Raw genomic sequence first — 15,480 nt, 5'->3', positions numbered from 1 at the left:
TATCAGGGCGGGGAGTCAGGCAGAGCTCAGATATCTAAAACACGGCTTTATACCCAAATGCAGTTTTGATATCTGTAGCTTCTCTGTGTGAACAAATTAACTTTTATCTATCTATTTGACTCTGTTTTACATATATGGCACACACAGCTCCGGGCAGGACTTTTTTTTTTCCCTCTTCCCCTTTTCTCAATGCATAAAAGTATGCCAATTTCTGATGCTTGAACATTTAGCCTTGTGAAGCCAATTTATAAAATCATTTCCTCGAGAATCTAAATGTTTCAGGAAAGGCAATCACACTATCAATTACACTGTTACATGAATGTAAATTGTCAATATTATACAACATCTCAAAATGGCTTTCCTCGCCTACATCAAATATACATTCCCGGGGCGCTTTCTCGAAATAGAAAAACTTGCTGAGGCTTGTAAATGAACTAGATACGATGAATACTTAATGCTGGAATTTGTTGAATACGGCAGGGCACATGCATAGAAGTATGCCATCAACTTCCCAGATTGGTCTCAAGAGAGGAGCGAGAAGGATTCAACACCCCTTTGGCTTTGGTGGTGCTTAACAGCAACATTGTCAGTGTCGTACATATTTGATCAGGTTGATTTATGAAATGCAGCGGGCCATGAACAGCCCTAGCATGCAGCACTTCACAGGCACTAGTCCCTGAGATTAAAAGGCAATGCCACCTCCGAGAAAGGGATTAAAAAACAGCCACGGAGGCATATTTTCTAACCATCACAACATTTAGCTCATGCCAGAACACCTTTCCTAGTGATTTACATAAGTAGGAATAACACTGTACTTCCCCTTCTTTTATGTTTCTTGAGAACAACAACAAAAAACAAAGCAAGCAAAAAAACAGTAACTATTAATTATTGAAAACAGACCACAAGAATACACAGATTAGACAAACCACTTTTACATCTCCGGGAACCAGAGCTGAAGAGAATAGTGTTTGTAAGAGCTTGTAATGGTGAGGCCTTTCATACAAATGTTTCATCACTCCTCAACGTTTCTCACGACATAATCCAGTTATATGCATTATGCATCTACAGATATGATCCCTCTTCAAGCATAGTTTGTCCCACAGTATTTCTAACATTTACTCTGATGCCCACAGTTTTTTTCCTGACAAGATAACAACCACAAGAACCCATATAGCAGGCTGTTAACGTCTAGATCATCCGTATAATCCATTCGACACAAAATCTGGGTGGAACCTAGACTCCATTGTATTCGCATGCATCTGACTCATCATTTGCATTGTCTTTTGTCATACTACTCCGCTGAAAGAAAAAAAGAAAAAGAAAGGAAGGGAAGGAAAAGTGCCGACGTCCTTAACAAAGTAAAGTTAGCCTACTTGGAGAACAATGAAACATGCAAGTGGGGCTCATTAACCATACATGATATTCACAGGCAAGCCAGATAATTTCATTCACATGACCTTCTGCGCTGAAACGGCTCTGCATAAATCATTCTGTGCCCTTTCGGCATGTACACTGTATACACGGTCTGAATGAGAATCAAGAACACTTAAAACTGGGTATGCACATATTGCATACAGAATAAGCAAGAAGGACACTAGATCATCAATAGATTACTGCCTTCATGGATCTCAAAAGTAATAACTGATATCAACTGATTCAGGACAGTTCTTTCATATGTATATACAAAGCAGCGTATGAAAACTACATTAAGATGGTATGACAAATGGAAAATGGACACACTGCCATTAAGTCTGTTTGGAGGGAGTGATGGTAGAGAGTAGGGAACGAGGAGGAATGCGGAAGGAAGGATGGAAAGAGGAACTGGAAAAGGATGGTGTGCTAGTGATGGCAGAGATGCAGATGAAGAGATGAATAAAACCCCTGACGCCCGAAGAAGAGCAAAGTATGACGTAAGAACAAAAGGATCGCTCTTCATCACTTAACCCTTCCAGCATCGAAAAGACTGGGGTTGATCCTTCCGCGCGCAACTAGACAGCGTACGGTGTACGGAAGACTCCGGGGGAGTCGGCGACTTTCAAGCGGCAAGGGGAGACGGATGCGAATGAGGCCTGCTAGGAGCCGTGTGGAAACCATCTCTTATCATACATGTATGATTAATGGAGCGGATGAGAGAAAGAGGGAACGTAATCCACAAGAATCCAACAACAGCTCTGTCCACTTTGGGTATGTGCCATGGGGGCCCTCATCTTACGAAGAAGTGCAATGATACAACAACAACTAAGGGAAAAAAAACAGGAGAGAGAGAACGTGAGACAGAGGTAGTAAATTGTGCTGACAGGACGGCATGTTGAAGGCTCGCTGGAGAGAAAGTCGAAAAAAAATAAAGCACAACGACGGCTGTAGGGGGACTAGCGCGGGGGAATTCTTAATTACTCGTGGCATTAATATATGCATTTCTCATCAGGATGCCTAAGTTATTTAAGAGATTCGTTTCGGCCATTAAGCATTCGCCCTGCTGCCCAGCATGCCAGGTTCATTGCTAACTGTCTCGGCTTGCTATAGAGCATGCACTGACTTGCTTGGGGGGATGCTATAGACTGCCTTGGTTGGACATCGATCATTGCTGCACTATCCCACTTGAGGCCCGGTCACTAGGTATTATACTGAATGCTAAAATATGCTATGAGATACCAACGATGACTATGTGTACTATGCCAGTGAACTAAGCATTTTGTTCTTAAATTCTACTCAGCAACAGATCCGAGAAACCCGGTTTAGAATATTTTATGAAACAGAATATGAAGCACTCAAACATCTCGCGGGCCTTACATAGTTTTCTTCGAGTGGGAGGTAAGAAACTGAATGACAGTTTACCGTACGGTTTGGTGACTTGAAGGGTTTCTTTAAAGAGGACAGGAGGAAAGGAAAGATGCTACTAATCATGGTGGGTGAATGTGTGGGTGACATATCCTCACTTAAGCAATTCTTGAGATGTCTTGCAGAAGGGGATGCATATCAGTCCCTCACTTTGAGCCCCCACACTCTTCCCCATACATCAACATATGAGCTTTGGCGCATTAAAATCAATCACCTATAGCAGTATGGAATGATTCTTGCTTAGTCCTAATCTCCACATTGGATTGTTTACATCTACGCAGCAGGGACAGACCTCTGAACGTGGCTAATCGTGGCAGCATTTTTAGTCCCCCTCCCCCCTCCATGCATACGAAATTGAGCCATTTGGCTTTTCCCTGATACTCAACTCCTGCCTGTTTAGACAGCCAGCTCTGTGAGTGACCTGAAGGCACATTGCCATGCATTATCAAGGAGTCATTATACAAAATGTACCAAAACAAAATCATATTCATGCTTGAAATACATTGTAAGTCTTTATATGCCAGATCTCATAAGGAAAACATATCATGTCCATGTAATGATGAAGACAGAATGTGAAATAAATGATCGACATCAGACTGTCAAACCAATCTACCTTCCGGACAGTGCCATTTCTAACTCTAGACATCCATGATGATCGACTCGAAATGAAACATATCTGAAGTAGAGATGGCGTTGATAGTATTACTATAGCTGATATTACAGGTGTGAAAGCAAATGACGTACATACCCTATGCAAAATGTCTCTAAGCATATGGTGCATATTTTTGTTGCATGTATGCAGCAAGGGAGCCTCCCATTATTCATGTCACCCCTTGGGGAGTCAACAGCACAGATACATACACAGACAGACAGAGAGACATAACTTACGATCTCCTTCCCCCCACCCCCCCATCCCCCAAAAAAGAAAAACGATCTTGTCCAGCATGCAAGGCAAATATTTGTTTGGCAGCAACATTATGCAAAGCGGAGTGGCTTGACTCACATTTGTAGAGGCGAAGAAGATAATCCTGAAGTACGCCTAGGGCTGACGGCCGCCGAAAGTCCATTTGAGGGAGGCTACAACACATCTATGTCTACTCCACTACCCTCTCCGTCATCTTCTCTGACAAGGCCGGGAATATTTCGAGTCCTTCTCCTGCATCCACGCGAGGCAAGACCGCTGAGATGGATTCAATTTCCCATCAACGCCGGCAAGACACATTGACATGTTCCATTTCCGACTAATGCAATTGTGACGGAAATGCTGCGGTTTTTTTCTTCCCTTTTCTTTGTGCAGGTACGAAGGAGTCTGCATGCAATAGTATCACCCCCAGTGATGCAGTCTGTGGGCTTTCAGCAATATATACACAATGCTGTGTGCTATGCAATGGAAGTGTGCAGTGATGTATTCAAGTGCTGGAGGTAGAGAGCATTCGGCTACATGGTAATGCCAGGAATTTGTGGCTGGTGTACAAAAATAACGAAACATGCAGACTACACATGTCTGGACTCCCCCCCAGCTCTACCTCACCGCTTCTCTAGCTCTCTCTATATCGTCCACCCGCTCTGGGAGTCGTGATGGAGCCGAGCAAACGCTCTCCGTTGATTGAAGCGGCCGTGCGCAAGAGCATGCAGGCATTCGCTTGCTCCACACTGTGACCGCTTGCAGCACTCCTCCAATACCTCAGCTGTCCCAACTACTGCACTGCGTGCTCCACTTCGCAAACACATGACGAAGTCGAAGACAGCAGTAGGGGGTGGGGGTATGGGAGGGGGGGTCGGAGAAGGGGAAACACCGTGCGCTACCTCGCGCTCCGATGACGCTTGCAGCAGCAGCGGGGTGGGGGGAGGGAAGACTCGACTGCGTTCGTGCGAGTTGGCATTCATCATGTGATTAGGGGAAGTCTATAATTAGCAGGCCCTCCCCGACGAGTGGAGAAAATAAAAGCCATTTGTCTTTGGAGCAAAATTCAAACCTTCTCCCAGATTTACACAAAATATCCATGGATCCCTCTATACAACCTGCACAATCCTTGTGTGTGTAGATGACCACATGATTCCAAGTAATGTTTAATATATTATTTTGGGTAACTAATCATTTAATACCCTTGCATCTTCCTGGTCTATCATATGGTAAGGATATGACTGCTGTAGCAGGTGGATTTAGTGTTCACCTGTCCAGTAGAACTTTTATTCCCTTCTGCCAAATGACATACTGTACATGAAAGAAATTATCCAATGATTTCAGTTTTTATCAGAGGATTTATTTCCTTTTAATATCAATTGGGCACTACTATGAAGGTCTCATAAGGCAGACCAATTCACATGTAATCCATGAGGTAGCAAAATCTCACAACAGAATTTTGGAATTCATTGGCATCCCACACAAACAAATCAGGATATTATAGACAGAGAGTTTACATACACAAATTGGAAATGATTTCATTCTGTAATATACATTAAAGTAAACTTTGAATACTTGAAAACAGAACTAAAAAGCTAAAATGGAGGACATACATTCAAAGAGGAATAAAAAAGTGTCTACTAAGAAAATGCTGCAGTATCTGTGGACATACTCAGTATGTGGTTACCTTCAGTTATCTTGTCAATTACATATTTTGATTAATGTAATAGAATATATTCTACAACCTGCAATATTTTTTTCTGAAGGGGGGGGGGGGGTGGTGAGACACAGGAAAAAGTCTGTGTGGTATTTGTGGTTTCAACATTTCAACATAACCACTTTGAGCCAAAAAGGGGGCAAAACAGAGGAACTAGTCAATCCCCAGTCATTTTGGTCATACCCACGTGTAAATGAGAGTGGTCTCGGACGGCCAGCAAAAAGCGTGTTTTACCATCGGACTAAAAGCGCACCAGCACACACGCACATCTTTGCCTGTATCACAACGCTTACGGTGAAGAGGCCAAAAGTGCACTTAGTCATTAGAAGAGCAATGTGAATCAGGCATGTTAGGGCGCTCAATCTGATCATTAGTCCTTATTGTAAAATAGGAAAAATACAACGTTGGATGCTTGGAGTCCTTTCCTACATGTATGTTTTCATTTCTTTTTCCACCTGAGATTGGATTTCAAATGCCTTCTGTTTATACTGTCTGAACAGGGTGAACTAATAATTGATTGAATACTGAAAATTAAAGATGCTACAATAATTCTGGGGAATATGGAAAGGACAACTGATGTGAAATTTGAAGAAATGCCACATGAATGAGCTCAAAATCTAGCCTTTGACCCCTTTATTTAGAGCCCAGAACAGCAGGTGCAGCACAGATTGGACCCATAAACTCCACCCTATACTTCTTGACCTTTCCAAGGGAGTCACATGAGCAGAGAAAAGATACCGGCAGTAGATGACTATTTCATTCTCACAATTTTATCAATTTCTCCATCCCATCCCCAGCATTCGGAGGACTCTTCATCAATCTAACGCTTCCTCTCCTCCTGCCGCCGACCCGACACACTTCAGAAAACTGACCCGAGGAGAAGAAAATGGAAAACTTTTATTTACATAAATGGCATACTGATCGATTCTGACATATGCGTTACACGGGACATGGAGACCCAAGGGCCTGCGCAAACTGGGGCATAGAAAATGGGATCGCGAGGCATTCGAATCCGAAGCATGTCCAGCGGGCAGGTGTGTGGCTCCCGGATAGTGCGCCACCACGCAAGTCGTATTGACAGTGCACCTTGCAATAGATTGCCATATTGTAATATGTGGAGAATTCCCCCGTGTGCAACATCTCCACGACATCACGCATTCATTGCATCGGTGATCTCGTATGCATGCCCAGTGCCGGCACGAAAGGAAGAACTAGCGACCCACCAGCATTTTTACCTTCCACAATTAGCTCTTCTTGCAGGTAAGCACATCACCACCATGGAATACCCTAATAGAACGTGCATATGAATGAAAAAAAAAAATACAGACATATATAGGTCTACATATCATCTCCTTTGCTTTACAACAAGCCCAGTTAGCTATGAATGGCTGCTGTTGTAATCTTTCTTCATTGTCAAAGAATAGGCACCTGCCATGGATTGCATTAAAATAAGCAAAAGACAAAAACTGTTGCAAATTTGACCATGTCAAGCAACTCATTCGAATCACCTGTTGTAGTATCCTGGTCACATCAAACTGTTTTGGTTTTGCAACTATCTCTTAATATTCCTGTCTATTTTCATCACAGCAAATTTTCTCTTCTTTTTCTCCTTTTGTACTCTTTTCCCTGTTCCCTTTCCTTTCTTTTCATTTTGTAAAAGAAAAACAACTTTGTGTGACATACCAACTTGAAATGTGATGTGGAAATTCATACAAACTCAAACAAGAGAGCTGAGAACTTGCTTCATGAATATCCATTCAGATTTCCATGAATAATTTCAGTGTCGCTTCATTTGGTTTGTTTCAAATATCTGAGAAAGGTCTTGAAAGAAGGCTAATTTGATTTTATCCTCGTACAAGTGGTTTCATGTAGACAAGATTCAGATCTGTGTGTGTGTGTGTGTGTGTGTGTGTGTGTGTGTGACAATGCAATTAAAGCAAGTCTGCAATATACTCAGATAGGGCCAGGCCTGTAGTATGTGGCAGAATAATGCCCATCACACATTACTACCCTCCTCCCACCCCCCCCCCCCCATCTTTCTTGCTCTATGGGTAAGAGATTTGGGCAGAGTGAATTGGAGTGACCCGTTTACGGTGCAGTTTTCCCTTTCAATCTTGTCCTTATCACTATCCGTTCCTCCTCTAGCTCTCCCTGCTCACTCACTGGCAATCTCGGCCGCAGCAGTGGGAAAGAACGTAGAGGAAGAAACGGGCCCTGGTTTAGGTCTGACGCCCTCTTCCTTCCTTCCTTCCTCCAACCCCCTACCATCCCTCGATCCCCCCTACCATCCCTTCATCCCAGGCAAGTTCTTTCCTGCACTCCAGCTCTCATGCTAGTCTTGCAATTGCAGATCTCTTTATAGATATTTCCCGCTCTTTTGCATCCCTTTTTCTTCATGGGGCAAAGTAAATTGTTTCACCAGCAAAAACATAAATCTGTTTGTTTAGACAAGAGACATTTTGGGCTGTTAAGTATGTATGTGTATACGAATGTGCAAGTGTGTGTGTGTGTGTGGGGGGGGGGGGGGTCGGTGAATAGGGGGCATGGAATGAAAAACTTGGCAGCAATGTGCCATATCTCACGGGTCTCTACTAACATATCATATAAATGCTTTCACAGGCACACTGGTAGCATCTATATCCAGACAGAATCAGTACAGTTGGAAATATTTGTTATGATGCTGCGTGATGAATTTTGACAGCAGAGAAAGAAAGAAAGGTGAGGGGGGGGGGGGAGGGGAGAGAGGGGGGGGGGGAGGGGAGAGAGGGTGGGGGAGAGGAAGAGAGAGAGACCCTGCTATAGCAGCTCATAGACTACAAGCTTAGTCACAGTGACTATCTGCTTTAACACAAAATAATTGTGAAGGAGGAAGAAAAAATGGAATGGGGAAGGAATTAAGTCTGTGAAATCAGACTAGGGAAGATATGCACAGCTCCAGGGTACATCGGTAGAGCCAAGAAAAAGCGGGCGGGGCAACTTCTCTACACCCCCCCCCCCCCCAAATGCTTATTCCTCTATCTGATAGTATATAACATCTCTTCATTATTACACAACACAGGTTGATGCAAGTAATTGAGCAAAGACGAGGAAGAGTCAGAAAAAAATAGATGATGTAGGCATATGATAGCCAGAAGAATGTTGATAATAATACTCCTGGTTATGGAGCCATGCCTGTTAACTTCATATCTTTCTTAGATGACTGAATTAACACAGTGGATGTGGGTGTCATATCTCACAACGTAAAAGCATTTAACACGCACTTCAACCACAAGGAATTCAGAGTTCGGATTTCATAAGCAATCTAGGTGAGATGTGAAAGCTAGATCTGCTGGTGGCAAGCAAATATACAATGCTGGCAGGCCAGTTTTATGGGCAAACAAATGACTTGATTCTGGTGGAAAGATTTATCGCTTTTGATGCAGAGAAATTTTGCTGGGGGGTGGGGATCTAAATTAAGAAAGGCAGTGGATATTAACAATATTACACTGCCTACTACAAAGTAATTGCGGACTACCCCGATAAGTTTCGCCCTCAGCAACGTGTCTGAAACATCAGCCCAATGGCTGGATGGCTACCCCACTACCACCCCCGCCCCCGACACTGCGAGCATTAATTATTTCTCGCCTTCCATCGGTAGCTGGGATCATGATATTATTCATCATAAGCCAGAGTTGTTGAGTCTGGGGAATAGGGCCCTCCACGCATGAACATCCCCGTCACTTCGCACCCCACGGGGCGAATCGGGGAAACCATCTTAAAATATTCATCGTGTTGAAGGGAAGCTTTCCACCTCAGAAATCTCACAGAAAAATGGAATAGCAAGGAAGAGGAAAGAGGAATCACAGTGAGAACTAGTCATGTCATAACAATCAAATACAGACGTAATCATGTCACTTGAGCTCTATATCATGTGATCACTGTTTTAGCCTGAAAATTTTCAAGTTAGCTTGGACATCTTCATGGCTGACCTGTTGCCATGCGATGACAGTGCCATTTCGAGTTCACGGTCCAGCAAAGGTTAGCATGAATGCAAATGATTATCAAATTGAATGGAAAATAGGTACAAGTTATGAAGAGCAACAAACGGTCCCCATCTCTAACCTGAGGCCCGTTTCATAAAACTTGTCATCAGTGACAAATTGTCATAGATGTGACAAGCTACTGAAATCCTTGCATCTGATTGGCTGAGAGCAAATTTGTCATAGAAATGTGGCAGTTGTCACTGATGACAAGTTTTATGAAACGGGCCCCAGATGAACCAAGAAGAAAGTGAGAAAGATAGATATACTGTAACACGAGGAATGTTCGCGTGCATTTTAATTTCGCGAATTTCGCGAGAGCCAAGATTTGCGAAATAAAAATGCATGCAAAAGTTCTTGTCTACACTTTATGCATTGAATGGTAGAAGCAACTCGCAAAAATTTCATGCCGCGAAAAGGGCCATCGGCTCCAGTTCATGAAAATTTCATGCCGCAAAAATATCATGTTTTACAGTATATGAGAATGGAAGAGAGAAAGCAAAAAAGAAGACAAGAATGCTGAAAGAAGGCAAACCTACTGACAGAGTTGTGAGAAAGAAAGAAAGAAGGAAGCAAAGAAAGTAATAAGAAAGAGAGAAAGTTGCAACTACGGAAGAGAAGAAATCATTGCCACCAGATAGTGAAGGGTGCTATTACAGGGGAACTCCTAATATTGTCTACTGTTGGGGGTTGAGCCTTTCATCTGACACGGGAATGAGTTCCTGAGACCCATCTTGGACCGTCAATTTTCTAACGGATTACTCGAGTTTGGCTTATGTCTTGTGCATGGCTTGCCTCGCAACAGGACCTGCACTTCGGGGAGGCGCCCTTTTACTTTCTTCCTCTCCCCTCCCTCTTCCCCTCTATCTCCCTGCCCCCCCCCCTCTCTCTACATCATTGCCTATGAAGCGGGTTTTAATCACATCAAGCCATGCCAAGGTTCATGAGCAAAGCTTGTCTTTTTGTAGCTGTAGCTGGCCAACCTCTTGTAAATGCTCCCCCATGTTGTTTCCTACAGCCAGTAGGCATGCCCCAATCATGCAGTTTGCATGGCGTAATTTCCTCACAGAAAAAAACAAAGACTGAGTATATGTTTCAAAACAGTTGAATCTGTAGTGTAAATAAACATTATGCCAATCAATGTCGAAAAAATCTTAAATCTATTTAATATGACTCTAGTGAATCAATGTATTTTTTTTTTAATGGCTCTACCAATGGATCTGAAGCACATGCTTTCATAGAAAGCAGAGCACTTTTCTTCAAAATTTCAAACCTATTACAAAATGGTTTTCACATCATTAGAAATAAAAAAAGTACTATAAAATGCTCTTAGCATTAAGACAAGTCTGGCAGTTTTCCTGCATAATATACAGAACAAACATTCTAACCAGACTGCAGTGATTCTGTACGAAATAGCAATGCAGTATAGCATTCCTAAACCCTATACTCGGGAGTGGAGGGATTTAAGGGGATTGCTTTTAATTCCTTACATAACCCGCTGAATCACACACCACACCATGGATGACCGTACATTATATGCAAAATATGCCGCTACTGGGGGGGGGGGGGGGGATAGGAGAGAGAGGGAGAGATAAAGTGAAAAAGAGAGAGAAAAAAAAAACCCCACCTATTTTTATCACAATTCTGCATTCTCCAATCGCTACAAGGCTTTTGAACAAATAAAACTCCCAGTTTATACAAACAGAGCCACACAAGGCAAAAAAGCAAAAAAGCAAAAAAGAGCCTACCATAAGATAGCTCGGGCACGATATGCTAGGGTGGCCGAGCTATTTGCTGTGGGAATACGACAGACGTAAGCTTCATACACAACTATTACACAAATGGGCCCCTTAATGGTAGCATAAACTCACAGGGTCACGTATCAGAGACATTCATACACTACCACTGCCTTCATTCTCATTGCACACTGAAGGAAGAAAAAAAAAAAAAAGATCAAACATAAGAAGATAAATGTATGCAGACTGACTGAAGCAAGCTAATGTACACATCTCACATTCTTGCAGTAGCAGCTATCATCATGGTAACCTGCTATAAATCTCTAGGCAAATGGGCTCGACTTGCCGTGCAGAGCTATACTGGTTCTTACCAAAATGGAAGATGGGTTAATCGGCGTGCGCCAGGGGTGCCCGACTACTCCGCATCCCGGTCCTGATCTCGCTAAACCCTGGAAAAAAAGATGTCCGCGGGAGGAGGGGGGCTCGATCATGCTGGCAGCGGCGGCGGTAGCACGCACCATAGATGCCGGAACAGAGTCTTTGGAAGGAGGTGGTTACAACCTGGTGTTTGTAGCCCCATGTGTCAGCGCACAGTGTACTCTGCTATTTGGCAGTCCACAGGCTCTTGGGGCATGCACAAGGAAGGCATTCCTCACACACGCACCCAGCTGCACAGTCACATAACACACATGCGCACACATAAGGGCACCCACTATGCACTCAACGCCAGCACACTGAGGCGACTGTGGACTCACACACCTTAGCAAGCATTGGCAGACCCAGGGAATTGTGTTATCGAAAAAGCAGTCAGCAGTGCTGTAGGGGCGAGGTTTAGTTGTGGTTTTCAGACCTTATTAGCAAACAAGCACATCCTTCAAAACATCAAAAATATGTCCTTTCAAGAGATATGGCACATACAGAATATGATTCTATTACCACGGAAGCAGAATGACCTTAAATCCCAAGTTCTTCAAAGAATATGGAATGCACAGAAATTCTCAGACTATAAAATTATCTTGCTAATATTATTAGTGAAGCTAGGATAGTAGCTATTACACAGCAGTGTGGCTCAAATCCTGTCCTTGATTTCATTTAACAATAAGGTGCATTCCATGCATATTGTTTGTACTGTCTATTTGCTATGCCATTTCTCCCACACAACACCACTGTGGATTGCTACAACGGTTGCCTCTTGTGCCGGTAATGAATGCCGAACACTCCACGTGAAGAGCGGGCAAGACCCGCCATATTTTCCCCCATCTGCAAACTCGGTTCTGACACTTCAGCCGGGCGAACGAGGCAAGAGAGTGTGTGGTGCCGAGGCTAACTCTTTGACACGCACTCTACCCTTCCACTTTATCTCTCTCGACCCACGTGTCATTCAAGGCATGTTAAGTTGGCATGACGAGGGGATACAGAAAGCGAGAGAGAGAGGACACAGATGCTAGAGGGGAGGTGTAATTCTCACAAAATCAACGACTAAAACAGTCAATTCACACAGGTGTAGGCTATGGCCAATCTATAGGAAGACAGCAAACCCTTGCAAAAATATCCAAAAGGGAGCAACTCGCTGACTGATAGTTTGCTTTGCTAACATTGGTTTTGATGCATCTGCTATGATGTGGCATGTATCGTGGCTCTGAAGACAGCCATAACGTGACTGTGGAACGAGAAAACGACACGAATCTGCGGATGAGAAATCAGGCCATCAATTCCTGATGTGCATCAAATTATTGGAGGCCTTGACAACGACTAACTCTATTATTCTGAGGGCTTCTACTTCTGTGCTATGCTTTCAATACATGTCATCTCTGGGTTCTTGATACCCACATCCAGTCTTGCAATAATTGCTTTAAAAAAAAATACACATGTCTGTCTGAAACCAAGACTAGTTATAAAATGAAGTCATAGCTCGCTGTACATAGATGAATGCACACTTGCTCACTCAACCTACGTAGCCAATATCCAGCGGATATTGGGGGGCCTCGCTTGATTGGTTGTCACTGGAATTGGATTTATGATTACATTTCTGTCTCTTCTTCTTGCACTTCTAATTTCCAGCCCCTTACCCCCCTTAAAGTCTCCACGTGGCTGCCTTCATTCAGCGAAATACACACTTGAAAAAACCTTGTGGTAGCCTAAAATGCCCGTACCAGTCATGAATTCATATAGCCACGCTGCCAAAGCTGTGGGAGCTCAGATTACAAGGTGGAAATCTCTCCTTGAGTGTATTTGCCCAAGGAAATCCTGTTCAGTTAATATTTTCCTCCTATTTCAGTTTTTCTTTCTTTCCTTCAGCGTGTTAGTCTTCTAATATCATTCCTTTAGTCATCTTACATCAGCCCTCTCTTTATAGTTGTTCTTCGACAGATGATCACAGAAACATTTAATCCTATTGCCCCCCCCAAAAAAAAGAATCTAATTTGTCAGAGGACTGTTACCTACTACCTGAGATTCATACCCATTATTCATAATCATAAACATTGAGAATTCACTTATTTTATGTAGGAGTAAGCAACATACATGTAGGTAAAAGGACACGATCGTAAAGGAGAAATTTAAGGAGGGAATAATTGACCATCAAATGACTGTCACTGCCAAACTGGCTAGTGTACAGTGTGTAAGCTATTCCCACATTGTATCAAAAGATAATACAAATATACAGTTAGAAAAAGTATAAATCATGCATTATACAGCAACAACTGCAAGCTTTCTTTCACCTTTTGAATATTCTTTAACTAAATGTGTCAAGGATTACCCTGAGGGTCTATAGATAAAGCATGCCACAGTAGTATTCTCAAAGCTTTTCATACAATATCAGACATTACACACCTAAACCCCCGTGTTTTGTCTGTCTCTTTGTTGTTTGATGTTTTTTCCCCTTTTTGGGAGCCATGCTGCAAAATCTGATGAATGCCTTTAAGGCTACTTGGTAACATGTATTCCCTGCACGTCCATGGCACGGTGCTCTACAGCGCACAACCAGCAGCGGCTGGCCTATAGGTATGTATGATATGCGAGCTCAGTATGCTGTGAAATATGCAGAAAGTGAGTTTATGATGGCCATTAGAGTGAGGGAATTTTTCTGTTTCCTCTTTTTTTTTGGGGGGGGGGGGAGAGGAAGGGGTTAGTTGGAGGAGAAAGCTGACAAATATCAAGGTGTGATGGAGTACTTCGCCATCAAAACAGGGCAGAAATTTATTCACGACATTAGCAGCAGGCACCGGCAAAGTACGCTGTACTCCCAAGGATAGAATTTCGTTGCTGAGGGAAAGCTACAAACTAGAGGCCCACTCCAAAAATACATCGTGTTTACTCTGCAATCCATCTCATTGCCCATGATGGGTGTATCTTCAGAGACCGGTGTCCATCAAAACTAACTCTTGCGCAGGTGGTGTTTTGACAAAGTGTGACCATCTTTTTGAGTGCAATAAGTGAATGTACAACTCACATCGGTGCAAAACCATGTAAGTGTCTATCTCTGGAAGTGCAATTCAGATGATGCAAATGGAAAAATAAATGCCACACCAATGAATTAATCCCACACCTTCTCGAAATAATGCAAACACAAATGTGCTCAGTATCTGTATCACCATGCAAATTCTGAATGGGGCTGACAAACTGGAAATGCCATTCAGAAATGTTTGCTCAATTGTTGATATTTTGACTGACTCAACATATTTTGCATTCCAAGCCAATCCAAGCATGGAGTGCTAAAAAACCATCTTCATTCCAAACCCGATTTTTATCATATAAACTTTGAATTCCCCTTAAAATGGTGTGCCCTGTACTATTTCATAAGTGTTTTCTTGGTATCTCACAAAAAGTTTGAAGCCCAATTCTCATCTCCACCAATACTGTACCATCCCTTTAAAGTACTCCTCCATGGTGTCCAATTTCTTCCATTCTACGGGTTTGAGGAAATACAAGTTTCCACGTTTGATGCTCATATTTAAAAGATTTGTGCCCGTTTTCATTTTAACATACACATTGTAATGCATTTGAATTCATTTCAAATGTGGGTGGCCAGCCTACCTATTACTAGTACTACATTCACAATTTGGACAGCAATGGTAAGCACTGTACTGTAAAACCAGAAATGTTTTGCTTGCATGAAACTTTGGCGAATTTTGCAAGGCGCCAAGATTCGCAAAAGTAAATTACACGCAAAATCACTTGTCTACACAATGCATTGAATGTCAGTGACGATTTGTAAAGGTTTCATCCTGCAAAAAAAAAAAAAAAGGCCGTCTGCTCCAATTCGCA

At 42.8% G+C, this 15,480-nt stretch overlaps 1 protein-coding gene across 1 annotated transcript in view; it reads right to left on the bottom strand.

Moving 5' to 3' along the window:
- The window catches only part of LOC140239079 (protein kinase C iota type-like), a 126,745-nt gene that overhangs the window by 35,922 nt on the left and 75,343 nt on the right, over positions 1-15,480 (bottom strand). The window lies entirely within an intron of this gene.

The sequence above is a fragment of the Diadema setosum genome, chromosome 15, assembly GCF_964275005.1.
Source record: "Diadema setosum chromosome 15, eeDiaSeto1, whole genome shotgun sequence".
Taxonomy (NCBI): Eukaryota; Metazoa; Echinodermata; class Echinoidea; order Diadematoida; family Diadematidae; genus Diadema; species Diadema setosum.
This window is presented reverse-complemented; position numbering and strand designations above follow the sequence as displayed.